The sequence below is a fragment of the Globicephala melas genome, chromosome X (genome assembly GCF_963455315.2).
Source record: "Globicephala melas chromosome X, mGloMel1.2, whole genome shotgun sequence".
Lineage (NCBI taxonomy): Eukaryota > Metazoa > Chordata > Mammalia > Artiodactyla > Delphinidae > Globicephala > Globicephala melas.
In genome coordinates this window covers 93,068,063-93,080,332 of record NC_083335.1, presented here as the reverse complement: position 1 = coordinate 93,080,332, position 12,270 = coordinate 93,068,063, and positions in this window count along the sequence as shown.

The window sequence follows — 12,270 nt, the reverse complement described above, 5'->3', positions numbered from 1 at the left end:
TGGGCAATGCACATGTCCTATCACACCAAATTCTCTGGGATTTCAAGTGTTGGGCCCTGAAAGCAGTCCCAAGCCTGGTGTTTCTCTGCTCTTTCATTGATAGGAGATCGCTGTTGCAGCAAAGCTTTCGAGCCAGGAAATCCCATTGTCAGGCCACCTGGCTGGGCACGTGAGCTTCCTGCACAATGGCCTGTGACTGATCTTGACTTTGCACCACCGGCAGCCTTTTCCAGTTCACACCTGCCAACAAGGCAGCCTAGGGGGTGGCTTGGGAAGTAGCAGAAGGCGAAAGGCAGCAGGCTGAGCCTGCCGTCCCAGCTCTCCTCTTTTTCCCACCCGCGGTGACTTGCATTTTCTTCCAGACAGCTGCCAGTTTGGTCTTCCAGCTACCCTCAAGAATGGAAGTGTACAGCTTGGAGCAAGGGCAACTTCTCTGCATGTCAGAGGTGAGGGGAAATGAAAATGATTCTGGGACTAAGTGCCACCTCTCTGAGAAGTAACACAACCATGTGGCATGTAAGTGGAGGACGGGTGTGATTTGGGGGTGGGAGAGGGTCCAATCGAAAGTCAACAAAATCCAATTATTCCTCCCTCAACTTTACACTTTCTCTTGTTTTCCTAATCTGTGTATTATCTGCATACACACACACACACACATTCCTGGGGCAGGAATTCTTTCCACAGTACCCCTTGTTGATGGCCATTCAGACCCCGTTTAAGTGCTTCCAATGATGGGGATCTCCTTTTCTTGTGAGGTTGCTTCTTACAGCCCACTATACAAATCTCCCGGATGCCTGCTTGTAGGCAATAGGTTTAATGTCGTGAGCTCAGCCAACCCAGCCTCTCTGAGGAGCACAGGATTGGACTAAAAAGGCTTTGACCCTTAAGATGAAGTGGTAAACCTAGTTGTCCTCCAGGCCCACCACTGGCCTCGGATAGCTGTTAATTCTTCGGGAGCCTAATACTATAGCCTTCGGGTGTTTCATGTAAACAACTCTGTCGTGCTTTAAATTCTGTTACAACCATATTTGCTTCTCGTTTTTGCTGAAAGTGGTGTTCTCCTGGTATTTCTTCGGGTCCAAGTGGCCCAGGTGGAAAATCTTGAAGAAACTGAATAGGAGGTGCATTTTCAAATGAAATGAAGGCAGATGGAAGCTGGAGTCATACAAAGGCCATTCGAGTTGGATTTTCCCAGAGAGACTCCAAGACTATAATACCGATTTGCCATGTTTTATGTTTAATTTTCCTCAGGCATTTGTTTTGCTCTACTCGCCTCTAGGCTATCTCAGCTGTTTTTCACTGATGGTTCTGAGGACATTTCTGCTGCAAGAATTTGTCAGCTAGAACTCTTTCCAAGTGTCAAAAAACCCAACTCCAGCTGTCTTAAGGGAAAATTCAAGAAAGTACTGGTTTACCTAATGGAGAAGTTCAGCGTGGAGGCTGGCTTTAGGTAAAGCTTGATTCAGAGGCTCCAGTGCTGTCACCAAGATGCATTTCTCTCCATCCGGAGACTCGGCCTCTCTCTTCTCCATCCATTGGCTTGCTTCTCAGATTTAACAAGGTAGCAGGGCACTGGCAGTGGCTTCCCGTTATTTTCTCAGTTCCAAATCTTGCTAGTCCAATCAGAGGGATGCTTGAGACTTTGATAGGAGCTCCCAGCAAGTGACTCCCTCTCTCTTTCTCTTTTCTACACCCTGATGTGAGAGGCTGAGCCCACCCAGACCATTTGGACTTAGGCTTGACAGAGGGATCTATGTCCAAGCATATCTGGGTCTTTGCTGGAAGAGGGGATAACAGATACTGGGAGGCAGATTGAACATGTCTGTAGCAGGGGCAGCTATCAGTTTTCTTCTGGGGTGATTCTGCCCCCTTCAGCGTGACTCATATATACATATACATAGGAAACAGCTAGCACCGGAAGCTGCAGCTTCAAACACAAGAAGGATACATCAGGAGCTTTCTTGGAATAAAATACCAAGGAGAGTTTTGAAATCAGTGCCAATACAAGGAGGGTGATAGAGGAAATTCCACTCTGGGTGGTGGGAGAGGAGGAAAATGAGGAGGATCAGAGGACACAGTGTGAAAGTGGTTTGGCCACAGTATCCTCCAAAACTATATAATAGTGATAATAATAATAACAATAAGATTAACAGGAATACTTTGCAATAATGCACATTGAGCATAATGCTGGATGATAGCCAGGTACTTTACATGTATTAACTCATTTCATCAACATAACAACCCTGTGAAGTCAAAACAATTATTATCATCATTGTCCCCATTTTACTGATGAGGAAATCAAAGCCCAGAGAAGTTAAGCAACATGCCCAAGATTGCAGAGCTAGTAAGTGGCACGACTAGGATTCCAGCTCTGATAGCTCTTAACACCCACATTATAGTGTCCCCAATGAAGACACAGAAATAGCAATACCCTGGTGGCTCCAGGGACAGGAATATGGCTGAAGGAGTGGCTGAGCCATTCTCTAGAGCTGGCAGCCCAGCGGACTTAGAAGGACAGAAGAACGAAAGAAGGAAACTTCATTTCTTCACAACAGGGGTAAAAAGAAGGTGATTACACCCCATACAACACAATAAAGTATCAAGGTTGCTGTATAATAGGTGAAGTGTCAGGGAGTGCAGGGAGTGGATTAACTCTCAGTGTTTTGCCAGGCTAACCACTAACTTACAGTGTGACTGTGGGCAAGTCAGTTAACCTCTCTGTTCCTCAGTTCCCTCTTCTGTGAAATTAACCTCTCTGTTCCTCAGTTCCCTCTTCTGTGAAATAAGGACGACTGTGCCTTGCCTCCCTTGTATCATGGAGATGAGACAAGATAATGTGAGATGAAACACTTTGTATAGAGAACTCCCATTCATAATTATGCTTTCTATAGGCACTTAAAAGCTTACTTGCAATAATTTATGGCGTTGTCATTGAGGTACTTTTATTAAAGAAAACCCTGTTTTTCTAAAGAGTATTATACAGCATCTTCTAGAGATAACTTACATTTTAAAAATTACATATTCAATGTAGGTAAGTTAAAAAACAAAAATGAATGTAAAAAGAAGAAAATAAAATTGCCCAGAAAAATCTACTCAACATTTTGGTTAATATTTTTTTCAGTTCATTTTCTGTGCCGATCTATGCTTTTTTTTTAACCTAATAATGTTTCAGTTTAATATTTTATCTTACATACATACACTGCCTTTACTCTTTTACAACCCACTTTTTTCCATTTAATTTATTAAGAACATATTTACTTATCATAAATCTTGTACAACAGTGACTTCTAAATGTTTTGACCATGATCCATAGTAAAAAATACATTTACCTTGCTACTCAGTAAACACACACAGACATGCACACACTCGTACATATAATTCCCTGATACTTGCCATTAGTGTATATGGTGTACTTTGATATTTTCTATTCTGTATTAAAATGAAATAGTATAGAATAGATAGAATACACTATTTCATGATTTTCTAATAGATTATATGACCCACATATAGATCATAATTTGTAGTTTGAAAAATACTAGGACTTGTGGAGATATACCATAATGATTTAACAGATCTCCCATTGTTGAACTTTTATAGTTTTTCTAATAGCTTGCCATTCATTCTTTTGTTCATTAAATTGTTCAGGAAATATGTATGGAGTGCCTACTATGCACCAGGCACTGTTCTAGGTGCTGGGAACACAGTGGCGAACTAGACAGATGAGGTCCCCATGTTACTGCACTTACAATCTATGGGGGCCAGGGAAACAGGCAATACACATATCTACAGACCAGAAAACACCAAGATAATGTGATGGGGAGTGACGGAGTAGGAGGTATTTTAGGTGATGGTCAGGAAAGTCCTCTCAGAGTGGTGGCATTTAAGCTGGTATTTCAGTACCAAGAAGATATTGTTGAACTGCGTCTTGAGAAGATCTGGGGTAAGAGAATCTAGGCTGGGAGGACAGCTAGCAGAAAGAGCCTAAGGTGGTCAAGAGCCTGGCATGTTTCAGAATCAGGGGGATGGCCAGTGTAACCCCAGAAAAGTGAGCGAGGTGGAAGAGGGAGGGTGACAGATGATGAGGTTGGCAGGGGTCAGATCATCCAGGACCTTCTATTGCAAATATGCTCCATCTTTGTTTACATCACAGGTATGTCTTGATGGAAAAGCTTGAGAAGCATCTTGACTAGCGACAGCTGTGAGCAGGGAACATTGGGTGGTAGGGAGACTGAGAGAGTGACATGTTTTTCTGAAGGAAGGCTTCTGTGCTAAAGAAGATCCAAGTTCTGTTGGAGGAGCATGGCCCTGGCACAGCACCTTGTTCTGTCCCAAGTAGATCTTTTATGGGGGATTTTAATCTCCCAGAAGAGGATCTTTGTCTAATTCACTTCCATGTCCTCAGCACCTAGCACAATGCTTGACCCGTAGCTGGTGTTCAATAAATGTCTGTGAGGCAAACAAGTGAATAAATGGACATCTCTCACCCCCAGGCCCATCAGCAAAGGACAGAGGTAATTCGTGACAAATTTACATTTTCTCAAGTGTGACCTGCTAGCCTCATGCTAACAGAGGAGAAAGGCGCTCCATGTAGTGAAGGGAGAGTATTTCTTTAGCTCCTCTCTGGTGAAGTCACAGCTAATCTCTCAGAAGACATTATTTATTTTACTTGGCCTTTTTTTTTTTTTTTAAATGAAATGGCATGACGACTCACCAGCTGCTTTTTGCAATGAAAAAAGATAACACATTGCAACTGCCAGAAACAGATGTTGAAGAGGCCTAGAGAATCTGATTTTTCCACATCAGGGACCCTGTTGTGTATTGAAATAAATTGACAAGGTTATTGGAAGCTAGACTGTTGGTTTCTTTGAGGTCGCTGACTCATTGTGTTGAAGAAGGGGTGGCGGGAAACTCCCGCAAAACGGACGGGCACTGGAGGAGCTGCCAAAGGCAGCCCTTTGTCTGCCAGGGGCTCCTGCTGCTTTGGTGCTGACTGGCTCCATGTAACACAGCCTTCTCCTGCCCTGCTTGCTCATCACCATCATCAATCCATGCCCTGGGTAAACATGGATGAAGCAAACAGAGACATTTTATTCTGGTGGTTAATGAAGGCCTCCCTTAACTGTCTTCCAATTTCAGAGTAAATGGCCTAGACCCCATTCTTTGGAATACAGAAACCATTCCAGGAAGCAGTGCAGGGCAGAATATGATGAGTATAGGGGGAGGTCTCTGAGAGATCAACATAATACCTCCCTAAGGAATTTGAAGCAGACCACCCTAAGGGTGGTCACTGGGTTAGAAAACTGCTTTGGTCCTCATTGAAATAATTTTCCTCCTGGAAAATAAAAAGGCAGCCTGTCTATGTGGGGAGGCTTTCTGTCTCTTTTAGCAAAATTTTCCTCTATCATTTTTTGAGCTCTCTTTTTTTTATTGAAGTATAGTTGATTTACAATGTTGTGTTAGTTTCAGGTGTACAGCAAAGTGATTTAGTTTTATATATATATATATGTATAGATACATATGTTCTTTTTCAGATTCTTTTCCCTTATAGGATATTATAAAATATTGAGTATACTTCCCTGTGCTATGCAGTAGGTCCTTGTTGTTTATTAATTTTATATATATGAGTGTGTATATGTTAATACCCTCCTCTTAATTTATCCCTCCCCCACCTTCCCCTTTGGTAACCGTAAGTTTATTTTCTATGTCTGGGTCTATTTCTGTTTTGTAAATAAGTTCATTTGTATCTTTTCAGATTCCACATATAAGTGACATCATATGATATTTGCCTTTCTCTGTCTGGCTTGCTTCACTTACTATGATAATCTCTAGGTCCACCCATGTTGCTGCAAATGGCAATGTTTCCTTCTTTTTTGTGACTGAGTAATAGTCCATTGTGTATATACCCCACATCATTTTATTCTATTCATCTGTTGATGGACATTTAGGTTGCTTCCATTGTCTTGGCTACTGAGCTCTTTATTGAAGCATAGGAAAAGCATACAGGAAATGCACAAATCCTAAGTGTACAACTTGATGGATTTGTATAAAGTCAACACACTGATGAAACCAGCACCCAGATCATGAAACAGAACATGACCAGCACTCTAGAAGACCCCCCTCCTGCCCTCTTCCAGTCATCTCCCCCACCAAAGGTAGCCACTGCTTTGTCTTTAAACACAGTAGATCCATTCTGTCTGTTTTAAAACATAATGTAAATGGAATCTTGTAGTATACACTCTTTTGTGTCTGGCTTCTTTGGCTCAACATCATGTTTGTGAAATTCATCCTTACTTTTATATATAGGCATAGTTCAATTATTCCCACTGACATATAGTCATCCATTGTGTGCATATACCATAGTTTATTTTTCCTTTCTACTTTTGATGGGCATTTAGGGAGTTTGCAGTTTTTTACTATCACGGCCAGTGCTGCTTTAAATGCACCCATTTCTGTTAGGTATATTCCTAGGAGCGGAATTGCTGATTTGCTTATATCCCACTTTAGTAGATGCTGCCGAACAGTTCTCCAAGGTGGTTGCACCAATTTCCACTCCTATTAGCAGTGCAGGAGAGCTCTGGCCTCTGTCATTTTGCTATCATCCCTCCCTTCCCCCCTACCTTGAGTAACTTCTAGCTGCTGCCACTGTGAGTATCTGAAAGTGTGGTTTGACAGGACTTCACTTGAAAAAGGCTGTGCTCTGGAGCAGTTTTGCCTACTCTGTCTTAAGTGGATACTTCCTGTAGCCACTGCAGTGCATACTGCTCAGCATCTGCTCAAGTATGAAATTAACTTTACATAATGCTGGCTGGGATTGGAGGGGGGTGAAACTAGAGGAAACCATTCTGGCTATTGAGATTTGTTTTTCAGGATTATAGTTTCAAAGTGTCCCTGATTCCCCAGATATTAAAGCTTATAGAAGGAATGAATGAAAGCTAAACTTACTTTCTGAAAAGGAAGATAAGCAGGTATTAAAGAGAGTTATGAAAATCAGTCTGGATTGTAATTGGAGTTGGACTGCATGGGTTCAGATTCTGGCTCCATCACTTGCTGTATGACATTAAGCAAATCACTTAACACGTCTGTGTCTCAGTTGCCTTGGCTGCCAAGAGAAGGTATTAGCAACATCTACCTCATAGGGGTAGATTCGTGAGGGCTGAATCTGGGACTACATGTGAAGCACTTAGAAGAATTCCTGGCATGTGGTATGTGCCATGTGAGTGTTAGCTGTATTTCTACCTATCTTAAGTCTTGAACCCTAGAAGCAGTGTCTGAGAAGAAGATTCTTGTTTAAGTGCAAATGAGGGAGCATTCTCTGGAGAAAGGAAGGTCAAGAAGCAGGACAGGACAGGGGAAGGACCTAAGCAAGGATGTGGTACACCATAGGATACACTAAAGCTGGAGTCCAGCTTTAGTGTATCCTATGGTGGCTCTTGGAGCATAAATGGCACCAGAGTTGCCCCACCTTGAAACAAGGGGTTTGGCTTTTTATACCCCCATTGCGGTCTGTCATTGGCTGTGGGCTGCAGGGGGTGGAGAACTCTTGGACTGGGGACTCTGCTCCTGTTAGCTGAGGCCAATCCTCCAGAAAAGGGGACAGCTGTGGGCTCTTAGCAGCCAACAGCTCACAGCGGCTGAGGGCTGGGTGCACCTGCCAAAAAGCGGATCTCAGTGGGGACACCAAGACAGTCTGTTGTTCCTCACCAGGCTTTTATCTGTAGTCAAGTCAGAACAGCCATAAGACCAGTGAGTCTAAAGAAAGTCTTTCAGAGGTAAGGCAGGTTAGCTTCCTGGACATTCTTTGTCAGGAACAAGATGTCCACGGGCACCCAAAACTCTAGTAGTCTGTGCCCTCATGAGTGATGAGCATGTGAGTGTACGCACTGCCACACGAGTAGCTGCCTTGGTACAGGCTTAAAGCATTAAGGCTTCCCTTGTAATCCTGGCCCTTCCACTCAGCTGGTCCCTCCCTTAGCCCCCCCTCTCAGGACACTCACCTTTCCAGGCCACCACTTTGAGTTTTTCTCTGCCTTCTGGCCATCTCTGTCCCTGTGGGAGAAATGAAAAGAAATATACAGAGGGCATCATCTATTTGAGACCCGCTGGATCTGTGGTGCTTCGTAGTGAAATGTCGTCATACCAACAGCTCATGACTTAATCAGCATTTAGATAATCCGCCCTTCTCTGTGGGAGATGGAAGCAAATGACCTGTGCCAGGTGTGTGTTTGGTTTCTAGGAAGTGGCTCTGTCGGCCATGGTTCTCTCAGGAGTCACATTTCCACTCACACAGGACAAAGCAACATCAAAGCAAGATGAGTCACCGTGCAGACAAATGGGAAGCCGCTTACTTTCCTGACTCTGCACCCAGGGAATGTAGGAGTAGCCTGTGAACACCCTGGTGCCGATGGGCGTGGGTTTAAAGTACATGAGAGCCAGTCTCACGCTAACATATGCGTTTCCTCATTTCAAACAAACAAACTGGGAGAGTTGCACCTTGCCTGCCTGGGAAGTAAAATCTAGGAAAGGAAGACAGAATGTACAGCAGCACTAAACTGAAATCTGCAACATACGCCATTTCTAAGCACTGGTTTGTTAGATAGTAAGTAGCTCCTTCCTTCCTTCCTTCAACTGGTATTTAGCAAGTATCCTCTACGTGCCAGTTTCTGTGCTCCATGATGCATCTATCAAGGAAATCAGCCGTACACACACACACAAAATCTGTAATTGTGACGAGTGTTAAAAAGCCAAACCCAGCCAAAATTGGGAGCTCTAGCACATCGTTCACTACTACCAGGAGCAGAGTTGGGAAGTTTTTCTAGCATAGGGACAGCTGCTTCTGACACACACGAAGCCCATGGGCCAAATGGAAGGCCAAACCTGGAAAGAAAATTAGATTTTGCATTCTAATGCTTTGGATGTAAGGAATGACCACACAAATGCCTGCCAGTTCATTTATGCATTCACGTGACATATATCTGAACACCTCCAGGATATACCAGCTAGACTCATCTCTGATTCCTCAAGATTATTTTCATAATCTATGTAGTGGCATCATTCCTCTCTTCTATCCTTCTGGGGACTGCTCTGCTCAGATACACCAGAAGACCAGCTGGGTAGGTGAGAAGTGAAAAGAAAAGCCTGATGGAAACCTGAAATGATTCCGTCAAGAAAAATTGCTAATTGTGGTTCCTAAACCTTTCCCCCAGGGACATTTTAAAGCAGGTAGTGAATTTTCATGTGCTAAGCAGGAGGTTTTGTTTATGCCTCTACCCCTGAGGAACAACAGGAGCGCTCGCCAATGTTCCGTGTGATTGTTGGTCACTACGTGACTCAGTGGTCAGAACAAAACCCGTGGGACCTAACTCCTGAGGCCTGTGCTTCCCCATCAGCTGTAACTTCCTCATTACTTTTTATGGCTGGTGAATTTGGCTCTTTAGAATGGCATCCAGTGAAGCTAGTGCAGCCATGGGTTCAGCATTAGAATTAAATGGAGATAATGCAGGTGAGATAGGCAGTGCGATATACTGGCATACCAGCAGGAAGAGCAGCAAGAGCAATAGTAGGAGTAGGAGTAGGAGGGGACTTCCCTGGCGGTCCAGTGGGGGGCACGGGTTCGACCCCTGGTCGGGGAACAAAGATCCTGCATGCTGCGTGGCCAAAAAACCAAAGAGCAGTAGGAACAGTAACCATTTATTGTATGTGTCAATCACTGTATTTAGCACTTGTCTGGATTATCTCATTTAATTCTCTCAACAGTCCGAGGATGTGGGTTCTGGCTTTATTCTCCAGTAAAGGTCAGTTAAGTTGCCCAGGGTCACGGCCATTTAAGTGGCAGACCCAGAGCGGGAAGCAAGGTCTGTCTAGCTGCAAAACCCATTCTCTTAATTATTTCAGTTGATCGTCTCTCAAGAAAGTGAGCTTTGGCATAAAAGAAAAATAAAACTGCCAGTTAAAGCTCTACAACTGTGGTGAGGCTATTTAAACACTTTGTCCTTTGATTTTCTCCTTTGGAAAATGCACACAGCCCAGAGGGGTTGTGAGGATTAAGTGGATTAATTAATTTAAATTCTGGCACACAGTAGGCAGACAGTTCCCTTTCTCTCTGTGAAAGCCATTTGGATTCCACTGCAAGATGGAAATCAGGGAAGTGTTAGCTCAAATTAAAGCTTTCCAGAGGGCTGAAAGTAACACTGCCCGAGTTTTCCCAGCTCAGTAAGGAGGCTAGAGAATATCGTAGCCCTCAGCTGAGTGCCTGCCTCTGAGTAAGCCCTGACCCCTGATCCTTCACAGGAAATGGTGGTGGGTGACTATTTCCATTAAATGGAGTAATTGATGGAAAATAAGCTCATATATTGCTATTTGAGGATTTAGACTGTAATCATGTGATACTGTAGTTACTTTGAGAGAAGAGAGCAAAAAAATGAAAACTATCAGCCAGTGAAAATGTTCACTTTTGATAAAAGAGCTCCTGGCGGTTTGAGAGACTCCTTCCCTGATAGATTGTTGAAGCTGCCAGAAAGCGAGCCCAGTGACCTCTCATCCCACCCCCGACCCCATCCGCAGTGGCACTCCCTAACTTGCCTTCCTGCCAGCTTGCCAAGCCAGGGCACAGCCAAATCCCAACAAACCTGCAGAGAGCTTCCTGCAACAGAGGCCACTTGGGGAGTGCTTGGTCAAGGCCTGGGTTTCAGTCATGGCTCTGCCTCAGGATCGGTGAAACTCCCATCAGTCTCACTGACTGTATTTAGCCTTTTCAAAGAACCAGCTTTGGCTTTGTAGAATTTCTCTATTTATGTAAATGTTTCTTGTGCTTGTCTTTATTCTTTCCTTCCTTCTACTTTCTTTGAGTTTAATTTGTTGTGTTTTCCCTTAGTTCTTGAGATGAATACTGAGATCACTGACTTTCAGTCTTAATTTCTAAGTTATGAAATTGAGGGTATAAATGTCCCTGTAAGCATGGCTTTAGCTGCATCCCACAAGTTTTGCTGTGCTATACTTTCATTACCACTCAGTTCAAAGTATTTTCTGAGTTTTACTGTGATTTCTTCTTTTACCTAAAGGTTATTTAGAAGCATAATATTTAATTTCCAAATATTTGATGATTTTTTAGTTATGCCTATTTTAAAATTAATTTCTAGCTTAATTTACTGTGGTTAGGGAACATATTATAAGTGATTTCAATTGCTCAAAATTTGTGTTGATGTGTTCTATGGCCCAGCATGTTTAATTTTGATAAATATTTCATGCACACTTGAGATGTCTCTGTGTGTGTGTGTGTGTGTGTGTGTGTGAGAGAGAGAGAGAGAGGTGGGGGGGACTTTATTTGTGTGGTTCAGATCTTCCATATTGTTCCTGATTTTTTTTTACATCTTATTGGAGTATAATTGCTTTACAATGATGTGTTAGTTTCTGCTTTATAACAAAGTGAATCAGTTATACATATACATAGGTTCCCATATCTCTTCTGCCTATTTTTTCTCTAGCAGTTGTGGAGGGAAATAACTACCAAGACAGAAATTATAAAAATGATCCAAGTCTCAGAATGAAGCACACATACCTACATTTTTCATTCCTTAGAATTCTTTTAGATAAATCCCTGCTTGCCAGAAAGATGTTTATTTGGGAAAGGTTGGTCCAAAGTCTTGCTGATAGTCTTGGGTTTTCAAGAATAAGGGAGTTACATTAAAATTTCCCGTGATTGTGCATTTGTCTGTTTCCTCTTTATTTCAGTCCATTCTTGCTTTGTATTTTGAGGCTATGTTATTATTCACATATAGGCTTCTTCTATCTTCCTAGTAGACTGACCCTTTTTATCAAATGTTCTTCTTTATCTCTTATAATGCTTCTTGCCTTTAAGTCTACTTTGTTTGCTATTATTATAGCTACACCAGCTTTCTTTTGGTTGATGTTTGTATGCTATAACTTTCTTCGTCCTTTTACTTTCAACCTTGTTGTATCTTTCTATAGAAAGGAAGGGCATTGTGCCAAATGCCTCAGAGAATGTTGGGCTCACTTCAGGAGGTTTCCTGTCTCTCTGAAATCTTGGCCCCTCAAGTTCTGGCCTCCTGGGTAGCCCTGAACTCCAAGGTTTTTTCTCCCCATGCTGTGAGACTTCCAAAAGCCCCCTTTGGCTTCCCAGTCTCTTAGTTGTCACATTATACTTGGCTTCTTAGACTCTTGGCCCCAAGTTTCTTATGAATCAGCAGATACTTCAGTGGGGAAATTGGGTACAGATGCCAGATTCAGATTCCCCTCAGTGCATTTCTCTCTGGG